The 25,082-nt window shown below is 39.9% G+C and overlaps 1 protein-coding gene across 6 annotated transcripts in view; it reads right to left on the bottom strand.

Moving 5' to 3' along the window:
- Nucleotides 1-25,082, bottom strand: part of pcdh7b (protocadherin 7b) — a 151,051-nt gene that overhangs the window by 53,624 nt on the left and 72,345 nt on the right. The gene's annotated exons all lie outside the window — the stretch shown is intronic.

Raw genomic sequence — 25,082 nt, 5'->3', positions numbered from 1 at the left:
ATAGAGAACCCCGGATTATAAAGCGCACCGTCAGTGAATGGTCTATTTTCGAAATAATGTCATTTATAAGGCGCACCGAAGTATCAGTCAGTAGAATACTACTGCCTTCACAGTAACTCTAAAACTTGTTTGTAACATGCTATATGTTAGCCAGGTTAGAAGTGATAGCTATGTTAGTCTATTCACAATACCTATAATTACTATCCTTGTTTGCATTACGTTAAAAAAAAATTAATTGCTTCCACTAAAACAAACGGTACTGTGACTACGTCAACTCCAAACCTTGTTAGTAACATGTAAAAAAACAAAACAGTTTGACACTGCTACAAGTTAGCCGTGTTAGCGTAATAAAATTAACATCAAACTCCACAAATCGTTTAAAAAAGAAAAAACATTTAGACAGACCGCTGTGTACTTTTCTAAAGCACTTCAACATCAGGAAGTGCAACCAGAATTATTATATATGGATATATACACACACACATATATATATATATATATATACACACAAACATACACACACCTATATATATATATATATAAATATACATGCACACCCACTGGAGAAAACACTGCTTCTCAGAATGAGAAGAGACTTGAGAGGAAATATGGTGCAATTTTTTTCCAGCTCTCTGCCTGTCAGGGTGAGTAAAGAGAGTCCTGTCCGGCAGACCTTTAGCAGTCCGTGCACGCACCGGCGCGCCCGCATCACACTCTGGTGTCACTGAGCGGGTTGTGAAGCTTTTCAACTGATTTGTGGCAACTCGCTCTAGATTATCCCACTAGTCCTGCTGTCTGTTTCCTTTCTCCACAGGTGCACATTGGTCTGTGGCCCCTTTTCAACACAAAGTGATTTTTACCCCCAAAATGGCAGAAAACATTGGGTTTACTGGGTTGGTCTTTTTCGTCAAAAAGAAAATTCCGGTAAACTCTAGGGGTGGGCGATACTGGGACTTTAGGAATCGATATGATACTAAATAATCACAGGGTCGGTATTGCCATTATTGATACCCATACTTTTCTTGAAATGTTTGAATATAGAAGATATTTTTTTTGTTTCATTATGTGTATAACAAAACACAGGACAGAGATTTTTGGCAGATAAAAATGTTAGTTAACTCATTACAACAATCTGAACCAAACATGCATCAAAAATAGAACATGTATATTAGTAATGGCATAGTAATAATAATAATTGTAAGAACGAAACAGTGACAAGTGCAACAATTTGAAAAGGTTACTACAATGTAACAAAAATAAAATAAAAATTTATATTTTCTTTAAATGAAGACATTAAGAAAATAAAGTTGCTAGTAAAACAAGAAGTTCAAGAGCATTACTAATAAAGTTAAGTGAAAGTCCCTTTAGTTGTCACACACCTAATGGGAAATTTGTTCTCCGCATTTGACCGCTGGGGGAGCACTGAGCTGCAGACACAGCTGCTCTGGAACCATTTGGGGGTTTACAGGTGAATACAAAAATGTAAAGAACACAACAAACAACCCTGCCATTAGTGCAGAAATGTGGCCTTTAATGAATCTTTCCGCTACCCAATGAAGCAGGGAGGGGAGGGGTGAGGCATGAGCGTGAGGGGGGGGGGCACTGTTTAAGCACAGTGTTGCCAGAATGGGGAGTTTTCAGCTCAAATCGCACAATTTTTGCTCAATCTGGCATTACTGGCGACAGACAGACGCTGCGCCCGCATGGACTCAGTAAGTAAATTCAAGCTGGAATGTAAAAAAGGAAAAAATAGAAAAGAAAGTATGGATCTTATCATGTTAGTATCAATACTTCACCTCGTTATTGATACTATTGATACTCAGATCTATCCGCCCAAAGATACAAATGTATTCAACATAAAAAAAGCTTAGCCTAAATTACAAAAGGGGTTTATACAAATATACACCTTGTGTGTCAGAAGATCCTGTTGTAAAGTCTCATGGATTAAATGTGATACCTGTTAAACCAAAGAAAAACTAAGTCCAGATAACTTTTTGAACAACTTTTTCTGAGATAAAGCCATCCTGAATTAACACAGGTTTTTACAGATATGCTTCTATTATATGTTTATTTTATGCATGTGAGTGTCCTTGGGAAAACAATGATGAAGTACTTTCAATGAAAAAGCATTACGAATTGAAGAAGATTTTGTATTTTATTAGAGAAAGTGCTTTTCTAGAACCATGTGTTATTTATTTCTCATTATTTTTTTAGCCCCATTCACACACTTAGCACCTCAGATTAAACTGACACAATCTCCTGCCTGCGTGTGATGACGCACACGCAAAAATTGCGAGAAGAGGAAAGAGTCTACTCTCCGGGTTGCATAACGTTCAGCAGAGAACACAATGGCATCTACAAACTTACACAAGTGTGCTCTTCTTCTCTCACTCCTCATCATCACCTCCGGCTGAGGATAAACTCTCTGGCAAGCAGAATTTCTATCAAAGCCCCAAAACTACCAAAGGAGCTTGTGGATCCCCCCCCCCCCCCCTTCTTTTTATTGTTGCAGTCCTCTGCAGAAATCAGTTTAAAGGCTTTCACCCCTCTGCCTGATCAATCCCCACCCCCCTTGACGCTTGAGATCCAAATTGCTTTGTCCTCACGCGCAATTCAGCCAAAGAACACGCGTGTTTGACAGCCATGGTCTTTCCAAGAGGATAGGGGGATTACGGCATGTTTGCATCGAGGTGGATTAGGACCTTGACGCTAATGAAAGGGTCCCAACTGCGGCATCTTTTAATAAATTGGTCAGTGAATATTAAGCCCAGATAAAACGTGTAAGGCCAAAATCAAATCACCAAAACCTGGGACAGCTATAATAATAAAGTAACAGCACTGTCACCGAGCGGAGGAAAGGACATCACGAACAATCAGTCTGGAAGACACCATTTTCAGCCCCAAAAAACAAAACATCTGTTCTTCAGCCTTATAATCTGCAGCAGCTTTTGATTAAGATTTACCCTGACTTGAACCCTGTGAGCTGCGAAAGGAGGGCAGCGTTTTTTTTATGTTTTTTTTTATTTTTGCCTATACAGAGATGAGTGTATCAAAAGATTAACCATTTGATCAGCACTGATTAAAATACTTGGAAATTCAAGCTTTGACCTCTAAACTAGTATTGGAGGATACATCAGGGCTTTTTGAAGATGAAGCTAGCATAGAGAAAAAAATCAATATAAATATATTATATATAAAAATAAGTTATTATTTGAAAAAGGAGGTGGATCGGTCAAAAACGTACTCAAAATTTGGCGTAATTTGTCAATGTGATAATTAACCCTTGTGCTGTCCTATGGGGTCCAGATGACCCGATCCTTACATTGACGTGTTCTCCCTACCATGACAAAGGTGGAAAGATTTCATGTAATCCATGGACACCAGTGAAGATCACATATTATTGAACAAAAAGGTTCAGCGCACTGTCCTGTGGGGTCCAGATGACCCAACTCCCAACGTTAAAGTGTCTTGGATAGCACAAGGTTTAAAAATTTGAAATATTTGAATCTATTCCGACTTCAGTTTGGCCATAGTGTGAAAATTTGACCACATAGGCAGTATTTAACCCTTGTGCTATGCTAGGCACTTTAACAATGGGAGTTGGGTCAACTACACCCCATAAAACAGTGCTCTGAACCTTTTTTCTTCAATGATTTGTGATCTTCACTGGTGTCCATGGATTACATGAAATCTTTCCACCTTTATCCACCTTTGTCATGGTAGGGAGAACACGTCAATGCAAGGGTGGGGTCATATTGACCGCAAAAGATAGCACAAGGGTTAAGCATGTCTCAAGCTTGAAGAAATAGGTTTATAACATGCTTTTTAAGTTAATTACACAACTTCCTGGAACATTTTTTTTTTTTTAGTAAAAACCTTTTACTCTACCTTTTTACAGTGTAAAAGACTGTAAAAAAGAATTCTCTGTTCATATGTTTTCTGCGGGAAGCCTCTATTCTGCTTTATGGTATGAGATGAAATAACTATAGATCCTACAGTGCAGGTATTTAATAATTATAGCTCCAAAAGCTATAGTAAGGTGCATAGAATAAAAATGTACACAGATTTAATTAGGTGCAAGGCACATGTCACTGAGAAATTTACAATTACACAAAGTGAAAACACTTCTACACAAATGTTCAAATCAAAACTTTACTGGATGATGTTGGTGAAATGGAGTGATTAGACTCAAACCTCTGGGGATGACAAACGTTTCAAGAAAGGAGATGTCTGGATGCCATGACAACACAAGAGGTTACACATAGGGTGGGGGCTGTCATTCGGATTGGTTGTTCAGTCTAACGCTACGTTCACCCCAAACACAATTCGTGCGGTGAATTTACGCCTTCTGGTTGAACACATTCGCTGCTAGACGAAGTTCCAATAATTGAACTCCTGTGTTAGAACCGTCGCCACACTGCACCATGGCTGCACCTGCCCATGGTATCGTAATCAGACTGTCTCGTATCGCCACAAAGTTAGTTAACCCTTGTGCTATCCTAGGCAGTGTTACATTTGGAGTTGGGTCATCTAGACCCACTAGACAGTGCTCTGAACCTTTTTTCTTCAATGATTTGTGATCTTCACTGGTGTCCATAGATTACGTGAAATCTTTCCACCTTTATACACCTTTGTCATGGTAGGGAGAACACGTCAAGGTAAGGATGGGGTCATCTAAGATAGCACAAGGGTTAAATATTTACTGTATTAATTCGTAGACCATGTATCAAGATGCCTATTGATCCATGTAAGACGGAATGATACACAATATTGCTGTAGCTTTTAATGTAAAGTGGAACAATCCGGAAAAAAGGTTTCTTTTTGCTGTGTGAGTCTTGAAATGAGACAACTACCCAAAGAGTAGTTCCGAGAACGAAGTTTGTCATAACGGCTTCTGTAAAACTAGATAATGACTGTAAGTTGTTTCCCCGCGCAGTGTGTGAACCCAATCTGTCACTTCCAGAAGAATTTCAAAATCCGAGCAGTACATTGTGTGTGGGAGGCTGCCTAAACAGCTCTCCTCTCCATCCTTTAGCCCCTATTCACATGCAGAGAGGAGCACAGCCGCCCGGTGCAGCAGGAAACATCTGAAAACGATCCAAAAACAAACGATCTTCATTTTTCAGGTTTTTCGTATGTAGCACCTGCAGATACCCCTTACGTTCACACACACACACACACACACACACACACACCACCCATTAATATGCCCTTAGGTCCTTAAGGAAAAAAAATCTCTATACAGTGTTTGCAAAGCCTTTCAAAAGCTGATCTGCAAAAACAGATAAAGAAAGATGTGTCTAAATCTGCTCGGCGACATATGTATTGAGTTGTGTGCTTTTTTCGCATGAGTACGTGTGTCATATTTGCGGGGCATTGTGAGGGGATTTGCTGGCACATCATCTGGATTAAGATCCTCTGTTTTGTCAGCTCATCTGCGGTGGGTGTGCATGCAAACGAAAGAAAAAAAAAGGAGGGGGGGGGCGTGTCTTTTGTCAACACGTCAGTCTCTTCTACTCGTTTCCTCAAACCTGATAAAAGTCGAAGGGTCTGTTAGGAGCCGAGACAATTCAAAAAATCAGCGCTGGAAAAGATGAAAAGCCAGACGCGATAAGGAGAAATCAGCCCTTCTTCGTTTTGGGGGGGGGGGGTTGCACCTCACTTAGATCCAATCCTGTGTAACCAATGGCTGCATTCTTGCCAGGAGTCTAACAACCTTTCTTTAAAGTCCTGGCTGGAGGCTTCGTTTGAGCTGCAGACAAGATAAATGCTATGGTTTTAGCCTTCAAGGTAGCCATTAGTCTGCTGGCGGAGACTGCAAACAAAAAGGGCAGGAAACAAGACAAAAGAACCACACACTTTGCCACAAGCTCCCAGAAAGAGAAAAAAAACTAAACAAAACAGGTGTTGCCCCCATTGCAATTGTTCAAAGAGTTCATCTTTTGTAACGACCGACTGACTGCACCTCGTCACATCCACCCTCATTTAAGCCTCATTGTTTAAGTTGGAATGTCGTGTTACTTTGGTGTCTGTTGACGCTCTTTGACTCTCCTGTGCTTTTCTTTCTTCTTTTCTCTATTGTCTAAAATAGAGGGCTTTGGGCTGCCACTTTGGCTTTTCCTCATCCCTCACGGGAAGTTGCGCTCCTGTCATCGCAGGAGGCACGCATCGCCGAGCGGCCCCCGCTTTGTTGGGGGGGGAGTGATTGGAGTATTTAGAGACTTGAAAAGGCCGCTGCCACAGTACACAAAAGGAGGATAATTCAGATTTTGCTCCTTGTTTTGGCAACCTGATAGCTTAAAAAAAAAGAAAGAAAAACACCTGCAGGAAAGGGTGGGATCTTGATAACTGGTTTGCCGGGCTCTGCCACCAGGTGGATTTTTTAGACACGGTGGGTTGAAAGCAGATTCCTGCGGTCAAGCTGTCAAAAGACTTTTTTTGAAAAAAGTGCCCCCCCCTCTCCCACAGCAGGAAGAGGAAACCATGCCCTGAAATAATTCCAGAGCTGTCAGCACAGCCTGGACCATTCTCTGGCATTCCGATGATGAAATTCCACTTTAAGTTTCTTCCATTTCAGAGGACCAGCAAAAATCTATGAGTAGAAAAGTAAACCAGTTCAAACCCCCCCCCCCCCCCCCCCCGCCCTTTTTTTTCTTTTCTTCATAAAACTAAAGTGCACACATTAACCTTCTGCAGGTGAATTCATGCAGAGGAATAACAGCAAGCTGAGAGAGCTCTTAAATGGGTCACTGATGCATAAGCAAGCAGCTTCTCGAGACAGAAGCAGGCAAAGTACAAGTATTAGCCGTTCATAGACTGTTGCCCCATTGCACTCGTGTAGACCATCGACGGTGAATGGGACCTGGACCGAGTGAGTGTGACATCACCCATAGAAAATGACTTACTTTTTGGCTCCAATGAAATTCAGGTGCCATTTTTCTTTTCGGGATACAGACGCCACCATGTTGGAAGCACATGTTCTCAGTAAGCAGTGAATTACAGTGGTCTCTGTCGCGTTGTGTAAGGAGTCCGTCTCCCAGAGGAGTGGTTTGTCCTGTCACCCCCGTGTCAAGTAGTTCGTCCCGCTCTCTTTGCTCATCTAACACTTAAAAGATCAAACCCCGTGCCCCTCTCGTTCCCAATCGAGCCCTTGTTTTGTGTCATATATGATGTTGTGTTTTTTTAAACCTCCACAATGAAACTGTCATCGTCCAGTGTGGTGTTATCGGCAGTGTTAACGTGCGTTACCTCGTGAGCACATTTCCGTAAATACGAAATTAAGTCTTATTTTGAAAGTACAACAGAAGTTTTTATTTTGAAACAGGAAATAGAACTCCTACATAGAGCTTGCATTGCATTGCGGAGGGGACGGACGTGGAACGCAGACGTGACTGAGGCGATGAAAACATTCTGATTGATGAATGAACTTTCTACTTTTTTGTGTCAACCCAACGCAGAGGAGACACAATCTAGACAGACCAGTGGAAATCAGCCCTGACTAAACATTTCTTTGGTAACCACTCGCCATTTAGGAATAAGCTTGATGATAGATTTTGTAAGCCTCACTTCTATGAAATGTATCAAATATTTCGAACATCCGATGTGAGAACAAATATTTTTACTGAGCCATGTGATTGGTTGGACAGTCCTTGAATCACTTGCATGACAGACAAAATATAACCAAAAAAAAAATTAAATTGGATTAGCAGCAACATGTTAAAAATAAAGGTAGCAGAACAAGAATAGTTATTCTGACAAATACATTGTAGCTTTCTTGTTTCTCAGTGGACGTTTATGGGATTTGGACTTCTTCGAGCCAGCAGGAACTTCCTATTTGGAATGCAAAAGAGGGCGGGATCACTCAGTCCAGGTCTCAGTCAACATTTTGGATCCACAAAACATAGCAATATCATGACTGCACTTGTATTAAGCTAGGTGAGCGCCCAGAGTCTTCGTAAAACATTCATGACGTTGACCGCCACAGGGTGGTATAAATCAGGTGCTTTCTTCCAATCCCGACTCTCAAGGTCCAGCTTCCCCAGATGCTATATATTACCTGGATCAGGTGAGTCTGAATTGCATTGACTTCACATAGCTGGTGCCAGCGGTTTAACAGTGAGGAAGATGGAAAGAAACACCCCAGCAAAATAAAAGATTGGATTTCTCCAAATACATCAAGCCCAGTGGAGGAAGTAGACAAAAAAAGTCGCTTCTATCTCTAAAATCACTGGTGTGCCGATACACAGTACAACCTGGCGACGCTGCCTCTTGAAAAAAATTCCTCCTGAAAGGAAGTGAGGCAGGAGGAGATAATGAAATTCCTCAGCCAGCACGGCTCAGGAGGATATTGTCCCCCCCCAGGTGAAAAGAGGGTGGACATGCATGCATACAGCTGTATACTAGAGGTATTTGAGAGGCCTTTGTGTGTGCGTCAGAGCTTTGTATACGTCTCTTTGTGTGCGGGGATGTATGCATGAGTTATGAAACCGCAGCACGCCGCCTGTGTCAAAGGTTGCGCGGGAGCCTCGAACACGGTCTCTCGAGGAGGCCGGGAAACCGGAGTCTGCCGCCGTTCATTTCAACTGCTCCCCAGCCTTCTGCTGCGGGGTACATTAAACTGTGTCCTCAAAAAGATAGGAGGAGAGGGAAAACGCCAGAGGATAATCCCCCCCCCCCCCCCCCCCACACTCCTCCATTGTTACGCTCTTTCATCTATTTTTATAATGCCAGGAGCGGGGGGGGGGCAAGGAGGAACGAGTGAAGTAAAAATAAGTTCTGGTGGGCTGCGGTAGTCTTGCCGCACCACAGAGGGAACGATGCATCCCTGCTTGGATTCGAGTGCATGTGAGAGGAACCTGCACACGGGTTTCCACTTTGCATGCACCAAACGAATTCATAACGGCGACGAATATCTAGCCATTCTGTCGTTCCTTAGCCGGTTATTATTCAAGATCTGATTGAGCTAATCGAGTGTTTTCAGAAGAGTCCGAAAAGTTTCGCCCATTGACTATATCATGTTTTCCACACTTAAAAGCCTTAATTAAAAAAAAAAATATATATATATATATATATATATATATATATATATATATATATATATATATATATATATGACAGTATGCCCTATGGTATGCCCTATAGTATGGCCAAGCATCTCACTACAACGGCTAAGCACAATGGTGATAACTGCTAAGCACGGTGGTGATAACTGCTAAGCACGGTGGTGATAACTGCTAAGCACGGTGGTGATAATATTATGATGAGGGGTTGTCAACTAATACGTTCATTTTGGATTAAAACTGCTAAATCTAATGTGACCCCATCTGCTGATTGGATAAAAACGAAATATTTGCCATCATTAATTATGGACTACCTTATGAAATTCAACCAGGACAACACACTGAAAAAAAACACAATGGGTATGTATTTTATTTTAAAAAAAACAACAAAATTATGGTAAAACTGAGAGCCTCGTTGGTTTTACCAAAAAAATCCTTAATGCTAAGCCATCGATATTGATTGATGGTTACCCTTGTGCTATCCTAGGCACTTTGACATTGGGAGTTGGGTCATCTAGACCCACTAGACAGTGCTCTGAACCTTTTTTCTTCAATGATTTGTGATCTTCACTGGTGTCCATGGATTACATGAAATCTTTCCACCTTTATCCACCTTTGTCATGGTAGGGAGAACATGTCAATGCAAGGGTGGGGTCGTCTAAGATAGCACAAGGGTTAAACGTTAAACTTTTTACATTTAGCATTGTTATGATTTACTGCATTACCAGAAAAGCACGGAACAATTGTCTACTTTTTTTAGAAGTTGCAAATAAAGTTGTGTCATTGTAAATACACCAATGCAGCTAACATGTAGCCCCATTTTTTTTCGTTTTACTATCAAGGTTGTCTGTTGAGGGTTCCAGACGACGGTTCTATTACATGAATTTGATTTTGAGCTGTTCGAATTTTTTGATGACTGACTGTCGCCCAAGCTACTGTCAGCCAAAGGTGGGGCACACCCATGGAGGGTTTGCCAGTCCAACGCAGGGCAACACCTTAACAACCTAAACCTTGTTCACCCCTTGCGCTATCTTGAGGGGTCCAGATGACCCCACCCTTACATTGACGTGTTCTCCCTACCATGACAAAGGTGGATAAAGGTGGAAAGATTTCATGTAATCCATGGACACCAGTGAAGATCACAAATCATTGAAGAAAAAAGGTTCAGAGCACTGTCTAGTGGGTCTAGATGACCCCACTACCAACGTTAAAGTGCCTCCAAGGCAAATTAAAGTTGGACCATCACGGGTTTCAACAGTAGCTCCGCCCTAACTGGTCCGTTCCATTTTTCTACAACCAACAGGGGGCCTAAAAATGGTATGGTATGGTTCGGTCAATTTCAATGGGTCCACTTTATAATGGAGATGCTCAAAACACCAGACTGTACTGTACCACTCAGTGGAAATGAGGCTTCAGAGTCATCGATCCGTTTAAGATGTTTAACTCTGGGAAGAGACCGGCCTGGATAAAAAACACGGATGCTCAAAGAGAACACGCAAACGTCAGACTGAAAGGTCCCAGCTGAGATTCAAACTAGTGCTTACTTGCTGTGGGGCAAGGGTGCTAACCGCTACGCAAACACGCGCTCAGAAGTTGGTTACTGTATAATCCCTTTTTATTTTATTTTTAGCATAACCTTAGATGACAGGTAAACCTCTGATCTTCACCTCAGGTCTAGAATGCTTCACTGAGGTGCTAGAAAAACCTTCAGGTGGTTTTTTCGTTTCACCTATTTTCCAACTTTTGGAAAGACAGGGCTTCGTTGACGTCCCTCTATGAGCAGTCGTCTGCGTCACAGCGTTTACAGCCAGAATGGATAACTCCAGTCCTCGCGGCTCCACTGTCCCACTTGTTTTCCAAATAACTCGGTCCTAGCCATTGTTGAACACACGGATGTGTTGTTTTCAGCCGCTCAGGAGCCGCAAGGACAGCAGCGGTCAGAGACGAGGCGTGACAGGAGGCCCTCAAGGCCGCGAGCTGTCCATCCCTGGTGTAAAACGCAACAGGACAGAAGATGACAGCCGGAGTTGAGTTAGAATCACTCGAGCAGACATCAATTTGATCATTTGAGTAAAAGAAGGGATTTTGAAAAGCTTTTGATCTTACTAAAATCAAAAAAGGCTTTAAAGTCTGGACGTGTGCCAAGCTCAATTCATGAACATTAAAGAAATAAAAGCTGATGGCAGCCAAACCAGACCTGAAAACACTTTAGTTATTTTGTTAGAGTAATAAAGATTGCATTAGAGGGGAACTCTCTTCTTTTTTTTTTATCTGAGAAACAGAAGTGAATTTAAATTACAGCACGTTGGTTAAATGTCAAGCTCTTGTCATTCAGAAAGATAAATACTGCATGACAAGTTAAAGTACTGAACGATTTATGCCTTATGTAAAAAAAAAAAAAGAAAAAAAAGAGGTTTGACAGCAGTATGTGACGACAGAGCAGGTTCCAAACGCAGAAAACCAGGCAAAGCACAGTGGAGATGATATTATAATGAGGGGTGATTAACCAATACGTTTTTTTTAACTATTAATCCGCAAAATCAAGAGTTGTTCTGTTAAATGGGTGAAGACAAAACATTTATGTCATCAAAAGTGTTAAGGAAGTCAGCCAGTTAAAGTTAAATGAAATAAAACTGAGGTAACTGTGGTATTTAGCACGAGCATATGTGGTATTTTATTCATTTATTTATTTGGTTTCATATGTGGTATTTTACTTATTTATTTTTATATGCGGTATTTACAAAAACGGCAAACAAAAAAAAAATGTGGTAAAAAAGATAAGAGATTTAAAAAACAATTGCTCAATCACCACACCATTTCCTTTCTGCGAGACTGGCGCAGTTTGAAGACGGATGGCACGCATAAGTAAAGTCTGTAGGCAAACAGTCGTTTGTTTGTTTGCGTTGTGACAGTTTTACAGCATTTAACAGTGTCTGAGTCACAAAACCAAGCAGATTAAAGGCAAAAAAAATAAAAAGATGTCAAATTCCTAAGCAATTCGACCTAATTGCTATCAATTAGTGGTAGCAGCTGACACTGCTGGCAGAGCGAGGAGTTTTCCCGACGAAAATCCTTTCACAGAAGGAACGCCAGTCTGCAGTCTGCTGAAGAACACAAGCCGTTCTGTAAATTCTGTAAAAGTCACGAGGGGAAACCTAGATGACAAGGCACCAAGACAGAAACAAAAATATAAAAGGCTATATTTCATATTTTTGTTACCAATGCTTTATTTAAATGGACAAGAACGGCGAGAGTAAATCTGCAAGTTGGCTGTAAACTATACATGAAACATTTTACAATGTGAGATCATTCACAAAGCACTGTTAAGTACTTCGCCTTAAAAGTATGACCAAAAAAAAAAAAAAAAAATTCTACTGCAACCTCCAAATGTTGGAAATCTTGCCTAAAAATCAACTAATTAATTTTTTTTTTTTTTTTTTTTTTTTTTTTATTTCATGTTTATGATGAACATCAAATCAACTAATTACTTAACTACATCGACTGAATATGATCAGATCAAGTTCCAGCAACTTTAAATATCTTGTGTTTTTTGAGTAATACACAGCTAAAAGAGGTAGCCCAAAAATAGGAAAAGAACAAGAAACTCACTAGTAACTAATTAAAAAAAATAGATAAATAAATCTGCCCATGCAGCAAATGTTCTTTAATTTATAAGAAATCAAAATCTGTAAAGCACGAATTCCACACGAGCATCAACCAATGGGGAAATAAGTGATAGAGAAGCTAACTGTTAGATAGAATTACTTCAAATAAAAACATTTTAAAGTCCAAATTTTTTTTTACCTCATTGTAGTTCATTTGGATGTAAAATGAATGTATTAGGTGGGAATAACTTATTTTAGAACAAAATGTGAACAAAATTTAGATCTTAATACAATGAATACATTTAAAACATAAATCTAAGATTCTTTTTCTAACATAATGTCATCGAATGCCAGTTTAACGTGTCAACATTTATTTGAATCTTAAAATAACATCCTAATATGACCTTCAAAAAAAAATACAATGATAGCACTTATAAAATGTAAACAAAATGCTTTGAGATGTATTAGGACCATCTCCTAATCAAGAAATTTAAGTTTTTTTTGGTCGTATGGAATATAATTTTCTTATTTTAAAAAAGATTTTGAGAACATCTTGGAAAGATATAGACCAAAAATGAATTATAACAACTTGAAACCTGTTCAAATATCTTGAGGTTTTAATCTTTGCAAGTATCTAATAGTTTGCATCAGATCAGTCTTTCATGTTTTACGATCAAAACAAAAACAGGGGGGAAGTAAAAATGGATTCCAGTCGTTTTTATGCAGAGATTTTTGTCATAACTATGTGGGATCTGAAAGGATGGGGGAAAAGATACCCCTTGCTCATAAAACATAGTATGTTGGGCCAATGCATGAATGAATGCATGAGAGGCTCCAGCACGGCTGTGGCCTGCAGAATGTGTGAACACCTGAATGTGTTTCCGTTCCCCCCCCCTGCAAATTCTTGTAACAAATTCTGTTGAAGTGAGAAAAAAAAGGAGTCCAGACGTCTTTCTTTTCTTTTTGTGTTTCTTCATAGTGTGAAGTCATCTTGCAGAGGCATATGTGTATCCCATCAACACAGTTGTCCGCTTGTGGCGTACTTCCTCTCTAAAGCTCGGCGCGTTGTTGCGACATACCACGGCGGTTCTCGGGGCTTTATTTAGCTCGTCTGCCCATTTTACGTGGAAATAAATAAATACATAAACAACATGTTGCCTCACCTGATGTTCCTGCAGGCTGCAGAAAATGCTACTCCTACTCCTCACAGCTCATTCATCTTACCACAGCCATGCACGGAATATCAAGTTGTCTTTGTGGCAAGAGACAAGAAAGTTAATGAGGGGAGAGATGACCAGAAGGAAGAATAGAAAAAAAAAAGGAGGTGTTCATCGTCTTCATTGGCCCCAAAAAAGTCGTTTCACCTGACATGCATCCATCAGTGGAAACGTGATGATGTCACGGGAAAGAGGTGCGGTGCATGTGAGCTGCAGCTATTGATTGTATATGAGAACTGGACTGAGCGACCCCACCCACCCGTTCGTGTTCTAAACAGGAAGTACCTACTGGTTCCAAGGACCCACAACAAACAAACAGCAAATACTAGGGCTGCACGATATGAGGAAAACTTGCGATATTAGAGATTAATATTGCGATAACGATATAGTTTGCGGTATATAAATAAATAGCAAAATAACCAAAAACATCATTCCCATTTCACTGCAACAGTTTAAAAATTATACTCCAAATGACCCTCGTCGATATAGTTGACAAACATCTAACATAATAGGCCTCCATGTGATTGGTCAACAACGTGAACGTGCCCATCCGATTGGTCAAATGCATAAAGGGATTTATTTGATTCATTAAATGTCTCAAGCTGCCATAAGATTGTTTGAACTCATTTAAGGTTTACGATTTACTGCGATATTCGCCGTCTTTTGCGATATGCATATTCCAGATCTGGATTTTGCGATAACGATAAATTTGCGGTATATTGTGCAGGCCTAGCAAATACTCTTCATTGCTACCTCTTAACCTTTTCTTGCAAATCCTCTTTTTTCACACGAGTTATTCAAGTCTTAAACTGGCCAATCAAAGCAAGCGCCATCATGTTGAACGTTCCAAACGTTTTGATTGACAGATTCTACCTTTCGAATGGTAGGGATGTGGACTCAGACATGAAAGACTCAGACAGATTCAGACCAATCAGTGCTTACTGACGATGTCTCCAACGTGGCCGCATCCGTATCGCGAAAAAAATGGCAAATCAATCGACTTCCTTTGGTTGGAGTCCTTTTCTGTGGGGTGACATCACAACCAGTAGTACAGGGGTAACCTTTTGTAAAGTCAATGACTACAGTCAAAGAAAGTGAATTCGTATCGTGACATGTGTAGCGGTTGCTCCTAAAAAAAAAAAAAAAAAAAGGACAGATTGGGTAGACAGTCTGTGGCGCCATCTCAACAACTCCCTCCGGGGGGAGTGGGAGTGTTTCCAGATTTTGTGCTCCTGTACTTGTCTGTGGACCTTACCTCTGGCTCATCTGTGCCCCCGTACCTGACCATGTACCTCATCTCTGCTCCTGCTTACACACTTGGTTGTGGACCCTACATCTGGGTCATATTGGCCCCCAGCAGTCCCCCTACTCCATATGGACGAACCCCATCTGCTGGAACAGCTCTACAACATGTAGTTGTAGAGTTAGATAAGCCAATTCCCTCTAAGAGTTCTGGTACATCGCCTGTACGTCCTGGGGGAGGATCCCTCCTTCATGTGGACGCCCGTGAGGTTTCTTCGATTTTTCAGGTATTTATTTTTTCTTAGGTGTTTTTCCTTACACAGAAGGAGTGTCTAAGGGCAGGGATGCCCAGTTTAGTTTAGCAATCAGCTATTAAATTATATGACTTTATGTTCTTTATGATTCATGTTTATTACACAGTAACCGGCATGAAGCCCATTGAGACGACTATTGTTGTAAATTTTGGGCTATATAAATAAAATTGAATTGAACTCTCTTTCAGCCTCTTGTACAAGACCAGTTCTGCACTTCTGCAACTGTTCATTCTAGACTGTCGTCATGGAAAATCATCTTTGTCCTAAAAGAATGACGTGTTTGGACGCTCTGAAATGCTTTTCAAAAAGCTTTATTGTCCTTTCATAAAGTAGGCATGTCATACATGTCACGTGCCGGGAGTCTGCGAAAAGCTTTCTTCTAACAATCAGTGCTGATAAACCTGATTTGTAGGTTTGGGTAGGACTGTTTGTGTGTGTGGGGGGGGTTCATACTCATCAGAAGTTATTTGAAGCAAGTATCTGCCTTGTTGGTGGGTAGGATGGCTCAAGCTGAACTCAAGCCTGGGTCAACACAGGTGAAAATGGCTGAAAATTAGAGTTTTGGTTTGCTAACAAGGGAGTCTTTGTGTGATCCTGCCCTTGTTTTGCCCCCACTAATGAGTCTGTCAATCCAGCAGATCAAAAAGGAAAACATAAAATGTGCATTTACGGAGAAAAAACTAAATTATAAAAATTCATAGGTCAATACACCAAAAAAATGTTGGGAGATGTCTTGTCAGGTAACTTGAACAGAAAAAATTAAATGGTATGCCAATTCTATGACTACAATAAAACCTTTTTTTTTTCTTTCCCCTATTTGGATTGGTATGCGGGGCTGCATGGTGGTGCAGTGGTTACCGCTCCCGCCTCAGTTCAAGTCCCGGCTAGGGGACCTAAACCAGAACACCAATGGGGGACCTTTCTGTGTGGAGTTTGCATGTTCCCCCCCGTGCATGCGTGGGGTTTTCTCCGGCAACTCCGGCTGCCTCCCATTGTGCAAAAACATTGTAATTGAATCTAAGTTGGTGTGAATGTGAGCGTGCATGGCTGTGTTATTTGTGTGGCCCTGCGACAGATTGGCGACCTGTCCAGGGCGTCCCCTGCCGTTGCTTCACAAGTTGCTTCACAAGTTGCTTCACAAGTGGCTCCAGCAGCCCCGAAAGGGACAAAACGGGTTTAGAAGATGAATAAATGAAGGGTTGGCATGCTAGCTTTGCCGTCTTCTTTTTGCTTGTTTTTTAGTCAGGACTCCTTTTGAACAATAGCTCCCTCATATGGCCAACTGGGGCAATTACGTCACTTTCCAGGCGCTTCATATGGCTCCTGTGGGTTCATTGTGACAGTGAACCAAACAAACAAAAGGGTCGACATTTTCTGAAACTTCTGTCCAATCAAACCAATCGTATTGATATTTGGCTGACCAATTTCTACAAAATAATATATGAATAAATCAAATGGTTAAATTAAAAGAAATATATAATTTTCTAAGGTATCCATTTTTTTAATAAAACATTTAATATCCAAGATCCAGAACTTAAGACAAAGTGATTTTTTTTAATCTGTAATACTTTTTAAACATTTTCAGTAAAAAAATAAGCAACAAATAAATCATAATTAAGATGTTCATCATAAATGATTTGGGATTTATTTAAATACTTAAATAAGTAGAGCGCCTTTGAACAATCAATTTGTTATGAAACTGATTTATTTCAAAATAGCTTACAATTATTTAATCTTTATTTAAATAGATTTTTCCTTTTTAACAAAATTCATACATATATATATATATATATGAATTTTGTTATGTGTATATATTTATATACGTATAAAAATATTTATATACGTATAAATATATATATGTATATATATATATATATTTTTTTATTATTATTTATTTTTTTTTTTTACCAAAGTAAATGGAACAATAGTTGCATGATCCCTTCTGGTTCCACAGACATCATAAATAAGCCTCCTTTAACTTTACTGCAGAACCTATAGGTACCTTTCTCTGGATTTATTTAGCAGGAACAGTGCGTGATGGGACAGGAGCGGTAATGGGGAGGTTTCACAGCACCCGAGTGAGGAGACGAAGAAGATGAGACTGTGGATGTGACCCTGGGGTACGATTTGAATACCTGCCCGCTACTGCTGAGTAGTGATCAATCATTTCGCTGTCAACTAGCACTCCCTGCTGACAACTTCCCCTCTCATGTAACCTCCCCTGTTTCAAGTCCCGCGTTCCTCTTCTTCTCTAATATTTTATTTTTAATCTTCATCTGACAGCCTTTAGTATGGAGCCCCAAATTGTTGATAATTACAAAAAATAAAGAAATAACACATTGTGCAATCAAGCAACCAATAAATCTCTCTTAAATATATAAAAAAGATCATGAAATTGTGAAAAAACCTGCACACAGATTTTAAATTAGCCTTTATATTATTAAATATATTTCATTTTGCTCTAAAGAGCTGTTCATTGTTTCAAAACAGCATTTTATGCTTTCAGAAACTCTGATTTCATAATCAATATTTTCCATAGTAGCTTTGCTTTTATATCACATTGCCTTATTTATTTCATTATGAGCTTTTGTGGCAGAATGAGTCTGTCTGTCAATCAAACCAGAGAAGGCGGAGTTTGATTACTAAGTTTGAACCAACAGCAGCTGGACTTGGGGAGAGACGGATTTCATTTCAGGGTAATTCAATTGTTTAGTTGTTAAACTAAGGTTATAGATTATCAACACAGATATGTTTGACTTTTTTTTCTTTTAATATTTGGAGAATGCATTCATTTTGCAGCAGGGGATGATGATCCACAAAATTTCAAAGCAACTATTGAGGAGAACTTCCCTCAGTTGAAAGATACAGGGGGGTTTGAACTGCTGCAAATCTCTGGTACAACCAGATATGAGTAGATGTAGATACGTTTACCTTTTTGTTGAGTTAATCTTTTTTATTTTTTTCAGGGGATGCTGCTGTTGGTAAAGAGGGGTGAAGGGATTTTCCTTTTCCAAATTATTTTCCCTTGTTCAGTTTGGCTTTCATTTGGACTTTGGTATGCAATTTAGTGTCATATCAGAATCTAGATTTAGGTAGTACAAAAAATACTGAAATCTGTAATAGGAATACTTAAATTTGAGGGGTTTGTTACACCATAAATAGTTAAGACAGTAAATCAATTCAGACCCATTTTATCAACCTAGCCCCAAATGAAGTTGGCCTAATTCTCTGTGGGTTTTTTGGCCAGTTAATTGCATACAAGCAGCTGCTAATATTGTCCAAAACTGTCTGTGTTGCAGCATCATGTGAACGACGAGACGCCCTTCTCAAATTCTGGACTGGACGGGAAGTACTGCCCAGACAAATGAGTGCTGAAGTGGTGAACAGCCAAACTTTCCAAAAGTCCTCCCCCCGTTTTGAGGTTCTACGTATTCCTGCACATTACCAAAACTATGAGTCACTTTTGGTGGACATGCAGGCATGTCTCGCCTCCTCTTAAATGGGTTTTGGTCTAGTTTAGGAGGGCTTTGCAATACAAGATCTTCTGAAGTTACACTGCACTTGGCTGTATTCTTGTCTGATTTGAGTTCCAATGCAGTTTGCCTTGTTTTGTTCTGATACAGTCACACCAAGTTTCAGATAAATATTTAGGTGGCGCAGTGGTTTAGCCCTCTTGCCTGACAGCAAGAAGGCCCCTGGTTCAACTCCCGGCTGGGGGACCTGAGAACAGAACAACAATGGAGGACCTTTATGTGTGGAGTTTGCATGTTCTCCCTGTGCATGCCTGGGTTCTCTCCCGTGTCTCCGGCTTCCTCCCACTGTCCAAAAACATTCTTCATAGGTAAATTGGTCAGTCTAAATTGTCCCTAGGTGTGAGTGTGAATGGGTGTGTGATTGTGACCCTGTGACAGACTGGCGACCTGTCCAGGGTGTCCTCTGCCTTTGCACACAAGTGGCCAGGATAGCCTCCAGCAGTGCCATGACCTCGAATTGGTAAAAACAGAAAAAATATATGTATATACTAAAAAAAATACGTGTCAGAAGTTAAGTTTTGGTTTCAAAAAATCGGAAGTTTTGGAATGATGATTTCCCCCCATTTTTTTTGTTTTTTTTTCTTTCACCATCAAGCCCAAGTCTACAAGGACAAACTCTCTATATTGTGATCGGCTGAGCTTATTATGTGATTATGTGCATGTTTTGTTATTACAAGAAAATTGAAGAGGAAAAAAAAGCAGTTAAATGTCATTTGAATTCAATTTTTTTTTTTGTTTGTTTTTGCTTAGGAAGTCATTTTGTTCAGTTCTACGGAAAAAACAAAATCTCACTCAGCAAATAGGGGCAGGTCATAAGCAGGGCCAGTTAGCATTTTATTTCTTATTTGCATTTGTTTCTTTCTACCTACCTGCCTGTGGCCTCTAATGACAGATGCCATGAAAAGAAATAAGGATCAGGACAGGAAGGGGACAGATGGAACCCAATGAGTGACACTTGGCGTTGACTGCTAGCAATCGCTGATTATAAACCTCGGCTGCCAAGCACACCTGAATCTCTTTTTATAGCCAACAATCAGTCTTATTCACCTCTGGCCTATTTTTAATTTACATAATAATATTGCAGTGCTTTTATTCCACACACACTGTAACCTTGGGCATGGCTTTCAAAGCATCCAGGGGGGCATCCGTCGTCGATGGGTTGATGGGAAAGATGCTGATTGATAGCCTCAGCGCCGAGGTTATTTTTCACTACATCTCGTGTTGTTTAGCACACAGCACGCAAGAAAAGAAATTTTTACTGCCACAATTGAGAAAGATCCTACTTGAAGCCAAAGCTTTTATCAAATTGTTTTTAATCAAACTGCCTTGATTTGCCCATGTGGAGAAAGGACAGAGAGAGAGAGTCTTATGCCTCGGACTGCATTCCAATGGGTTAAAGACTCAAATTATGAGAAAACTGTGAATGTGGGGATCGAGTGAGTCGCTTCACTTGGCATCAAAATGACTTGGTGTCATTTTTCAGAAGGCTAAATGAAGTGTGCGAGCAATGGCAGGACCCCGTTTATTTTCACGCGACCCAACCTGTGTGCTCCTACTTAGCCTTACCTTCCTCTGCGAGTGTGTGTGAGTACACGCCAAAGAGTGCCTTCTACTTTCCTTTGTCAGTTTCTCAGTAAAGGCTCAGCGAGAGGCTGCCCTCACTCCCTTACCTGGCTGATAGATGCTGTGATGTGCCACTTGTCTGTCCTGCCGTGCTAAAGCAGCTAGCCAGCACTAAATGATGATCTTTGTAATCCAACCGCGATACCCCGAGTTTTCTCAGCAGGAGGCTGGAGCGAGTCTCAGTGTGGTCCTTGTGTGTTTGTGTGTGAGGTTTTCCTGGCAGCGAAGGCAGAAAGGAAATGGAAGAGGCAGGCTAGTAGCGTGTAAATCATCCTCTCTGATGGTCTAAGACCTTGAAACAAAACGTACAGTATATGTTACCAATACTATGATCCCGATCAACCGGTCAATCACGTAGGCAGCTCGAGAGCCATCAAAAATTAAAAAAACAAACAAAAAAAAAAGCTACAAAATATACCAACGACCAATCATTAACCTTGCTGGGAAGTACGTCACTTGATTGACCTGCAGAACGGCTAATCGAACATCCTCTGATGTATACTTCGCTACTCTGCGACCAATGTGGAGTTTGTATTTTTACCTAAACTTTAGAAAGGTTTTGAGTGTTCAGCATCAGACTCCCAACTGTGGATGTAGCTGTTAATGGCCAATTTTTTTCCTTCAACTGGCGTGTAGTCAGTCATGAAAGAAGAACCATGACCAGAACACACACAAAATGTCTTTACTGTCATTGCGCCATCCGCTACACTGCTGTTGACATGACAACACCAACACACAGGTCCAAATCAACAAACTGTTGAAGGAAAAATGACAGATATATTTTTTGTCATGTTGAAAACTTACATTTTCATCTAAATGTATAAATTAAATACAAAACAATTGAGTGCTTCACTTTAAGATCTGCTTTTCATGGTAAGTCTGGGTATTTAGGTATAAAAATACGAAATTATAATTTTAAACATATATATATATATATATATATATATATATATATATATATATATATATATATATATATATATATGTTGGGAAAGTGGATTGTTCAATCCCTACACCATTAGTTTGACATGTGTTGTGCTAAATTAAATATATTTATTGTTGAGTCATTATATTACAACAGGCTTAATGAAAGCTAACTATTAGATTTATTTCCTTATTTCTTGCCTAATAGAAATTTACAAAAACAAAAAAAGAAGTAATACAGAACCGAAGATATCTCCCGATATGTCAATCTAGAATTTAGCATAGATGTTTTGCCCGTAAGATAGAAAATTTAACGAAATTGATACGGACTCTACTGCCTTTACAGAAGATGAAACATAACAAAAATCGTCTCAGCCAGGGCTATCCCACTTCCTTTTGGGGCTAACGTAGCATCCATGATTCACCTTAGTTCCTAATATAGGCATGTGAGTCTAAGTGGAATTTTACAGTCATAAATTTCCATATTTTATCCTCATGAAAAAAAAAAAAGATGTAACAAATGATGCTATGGAACAAACGCGATAGATCCTCTGCGATGTGACTCGTAGCACACGCCGTATCTGCACTGATGTGCTGAAAAAAAGAAGAAAAAATCCCATCACATCTTTAGCGCCGGGAGCTGCTCGGATCCACGCACAAGTCAGGAATGACAAACTCTTCCTAGACTTTAGGTATAGCTCGCTCAGCATAAAAGCGCAAAGGAAGCGTGTTATTTTAAAGGTGTGCTTGAACTGACATGTCAAGAATTCAAAAAATAATCTAGTTTTTTTTTCCCTCCTTCTCCAATCCTCACTGCAGAGATCAATAACACAGCTCGAGTCTTTGACCCCTCCGATAACAGAAGTACTTCTGGAAGCCCTCTTCCACATCCGTAAAACCGTAATCGTCCGTTTGACTCCAAACACACGGCTCTTATGAATATGTGATGAAGACCAGGGTGAGCTTCTGAATAAGTGAGGCAACCATCTGTGGTTAAAACACACTTTGGAAAAGACATTGCAGTGGGGGAAAAAGGTGTACCTTATAGACATAAGAGCATCACATGTTATTTTCTTAACCAACTGCAGATACCTGAATGTGGAGTGAGTTGTCAAAATGGTTTTGCCAACTCGCCACATTTTGGTAGGTGAAGAATGTGCACTTACACTGACACTAACAATCTCTCTTTTCAGCCACTCCCAAAAGAATTTGATTTCTTTTTTCAGGCCTCTCTTTTTTACCTTGTAGCAGTTCTCATTGGGAGAATTTCTGACAGAAAATAATAAAGTTTGAAACCTAACCTTGGTCAAATAAAATAGAGCGAGACAAAAAAAAAGCTGTCCCTCGGCTTGCCTGTGCAGAGGTGAAAAGAAAGAAGGAGAAGCGGGAGACACAGGAGTTAGCGTTTACCCTCACCGATTGGGATGTATTTGTGCGGGGAGGCCTGTTAGTGCACGTCGTGTGAACATTGATCCACAGTGAGCAAGACAGAGCTGGGAACTGCACAAATCACAGAAAGGATATTCGTTTTTTTTGTCTGCTTTTCACCCTGACACGCGGTAAAAATAAAAAAGCAATAAATCAATATGACAGAGGTAGGAAAAAAAAAAGTTTCAATCTGTTGTTAAATTTTCAAATTGATAGTTTTTTTAGTGCGAGTCTGACAATACTGCTCACTTACATCTGAAATCTAACCAATGTATTATTTTAGCTCCAAAAGAAAATCTCAAATCATTCTTGCTAGCATGCTTAAACGTTTGTAGCTAACGCCTTTAGCGCCGCAGATCACCTGTTAACCTTTGCTATTAATCTTTGGCCTGAGCCACATATTAACCAACTCCTAATAAGAAGTATATTGAGACTTTACAGCACAAAAAAAAAAAAAAGATTTGCTAGCTTAATTAGCAGCAATTAGCGACAAAACCTTAACATTTAGCAAACTAGCATTAGGATGTTTCTTAGCATTTAGCATGTTGGACTGGCGCATGGTTAGTTTCCCAGCTGGGCTTATCTAGCTTTATTTAATGTGGGCCTTGGTCAAGACTCTTCGTGCCACTTCCTAACAATGTAGCCTCAAGCGGGCCTCAAGTCTGGTTCTCCCTGTGCCGGTCCCCAGCCCGGAAAATTGCAAGGTTGTGTCAGGAAGGGCATCCAGCGTGTAAATCTCTGCCAAAACCAAAATGTGTGACTCAGCTTATTTGCTACAGAGACCCCTGATGGGATATGCCGAATTGTAAACAACAACATCAGCATTTAGCATATTTACCAGAATTTATTTTATTTCAAATACATTTTCACCAACAGGATGAAGTCTATTAATAGGAGAATTCACACACTAAAATCATAAAAAATCCCTGAATTTTCATTTGAATACACAAAATAAAAGTAATAAAACAGTTAATATGATACAATAAAAAATAAAATTAAAAAAATAACGTTTTTTAAGGTCACATTTGATGCATGAAGAGGGATTTTTTTTTTTACCTCTGAAAAAGAACCTGAACAGGTGACTTTGTTGCTACAAACTGTAACTTTGAGATTTTACAATGATTTAATAACAATAATGTGAAGATCCTCACACACCCTTTGGCAATTAATCTCAATGGTACTGCATTTCTTTGTACGAACACTCACGCAAACACAGTTCAGCTGATGTCAGTAAAGATAGCAGGCTGCAGTAGAGCGCGTTGCTTGTTTTAGATGGAGACTGATTCGTGAATTGACCTTGACTCTATTCTTCAGCAAATCTTTCCCCAAGCGCTGAGGGACTTTTCACTTGTGCCGTAGAAACTGCAGACCGACTATACATTCTTAGTCCATCTTCTTTTCTCATTTAGTCGTGTGCAGGGTCATGAGAGTTGGAAGACCCTATCCCAGCTACATCAAAGTAAAGGGAGGGTATACCCTGGACAAGTCATTAGTCAATTGTAGGGTCAGATACAGACAGGAACTCTTACTTTGATCATAAGGGACAATTAAGATCCACTAATAAAACTATAAAGTATGTTTTGGAGTGTGAGGGGTCGCAGGAGTGCCAAGAGTTGAAGAAAAAATGCCTTGGTAAAACAAAAAAAAGGACCCAGACACAATTCCAACAAGGGCTTTCTCGCTGTGAGGCAATCTATGACACTACCATGAAACTGTATACTGTTAGCAAAATGCTTAATCAACCAACATTTAGATCAGAAATTGGTGTAAAACAATACTTCCTGGTTTATTTGTTGCCCCTGTTGAAGTAAAACTAAGACATAAGAAATGGATCCAACTAAATTTGAAGAAAACTCAATCTTTCCATTGCGCCCACTCATTTTCTTGGCTGGAGTCTTTTTACATCACAACCTACAGAACAGCAATTCTCCCACTCAAATGCAGGAAAATGAAAGGCATTTGTAATGGCCACGAGACAAATACATGTAAGAAAAACAGCTGTCGCTTTCGATTCTGAAAAACTGAGGATTGAACCTTCTGCTGTGACACCCTGTTTAGGTTCTCAAAGACTGTGGGGCAAGATAAGGAGATCTTCTTGAGGATCTATCCTACACGACAAAAGAGATTCATCGGGAAT

The sequence above is a fragment of the Oryzias latipes genome, chromosome 18 (assembly GCF_053564925.1).
Source record: "Oryzias latipes strain Hd-rR chromosome 18, Olatipes_Hd-rR_3.1".
Lineage (NCBI taxonomy): Eukaryota > Metazoa > Chordata > Actinopteri > Beloniformes > Adrianichthyidae > Oryzias > Oryzias latipes.
The sequence above is the reverse complement of the archived record's forward strand: the minus strand, read 5'-3'. Positions and strand labels throughout refer to the sequence as shown.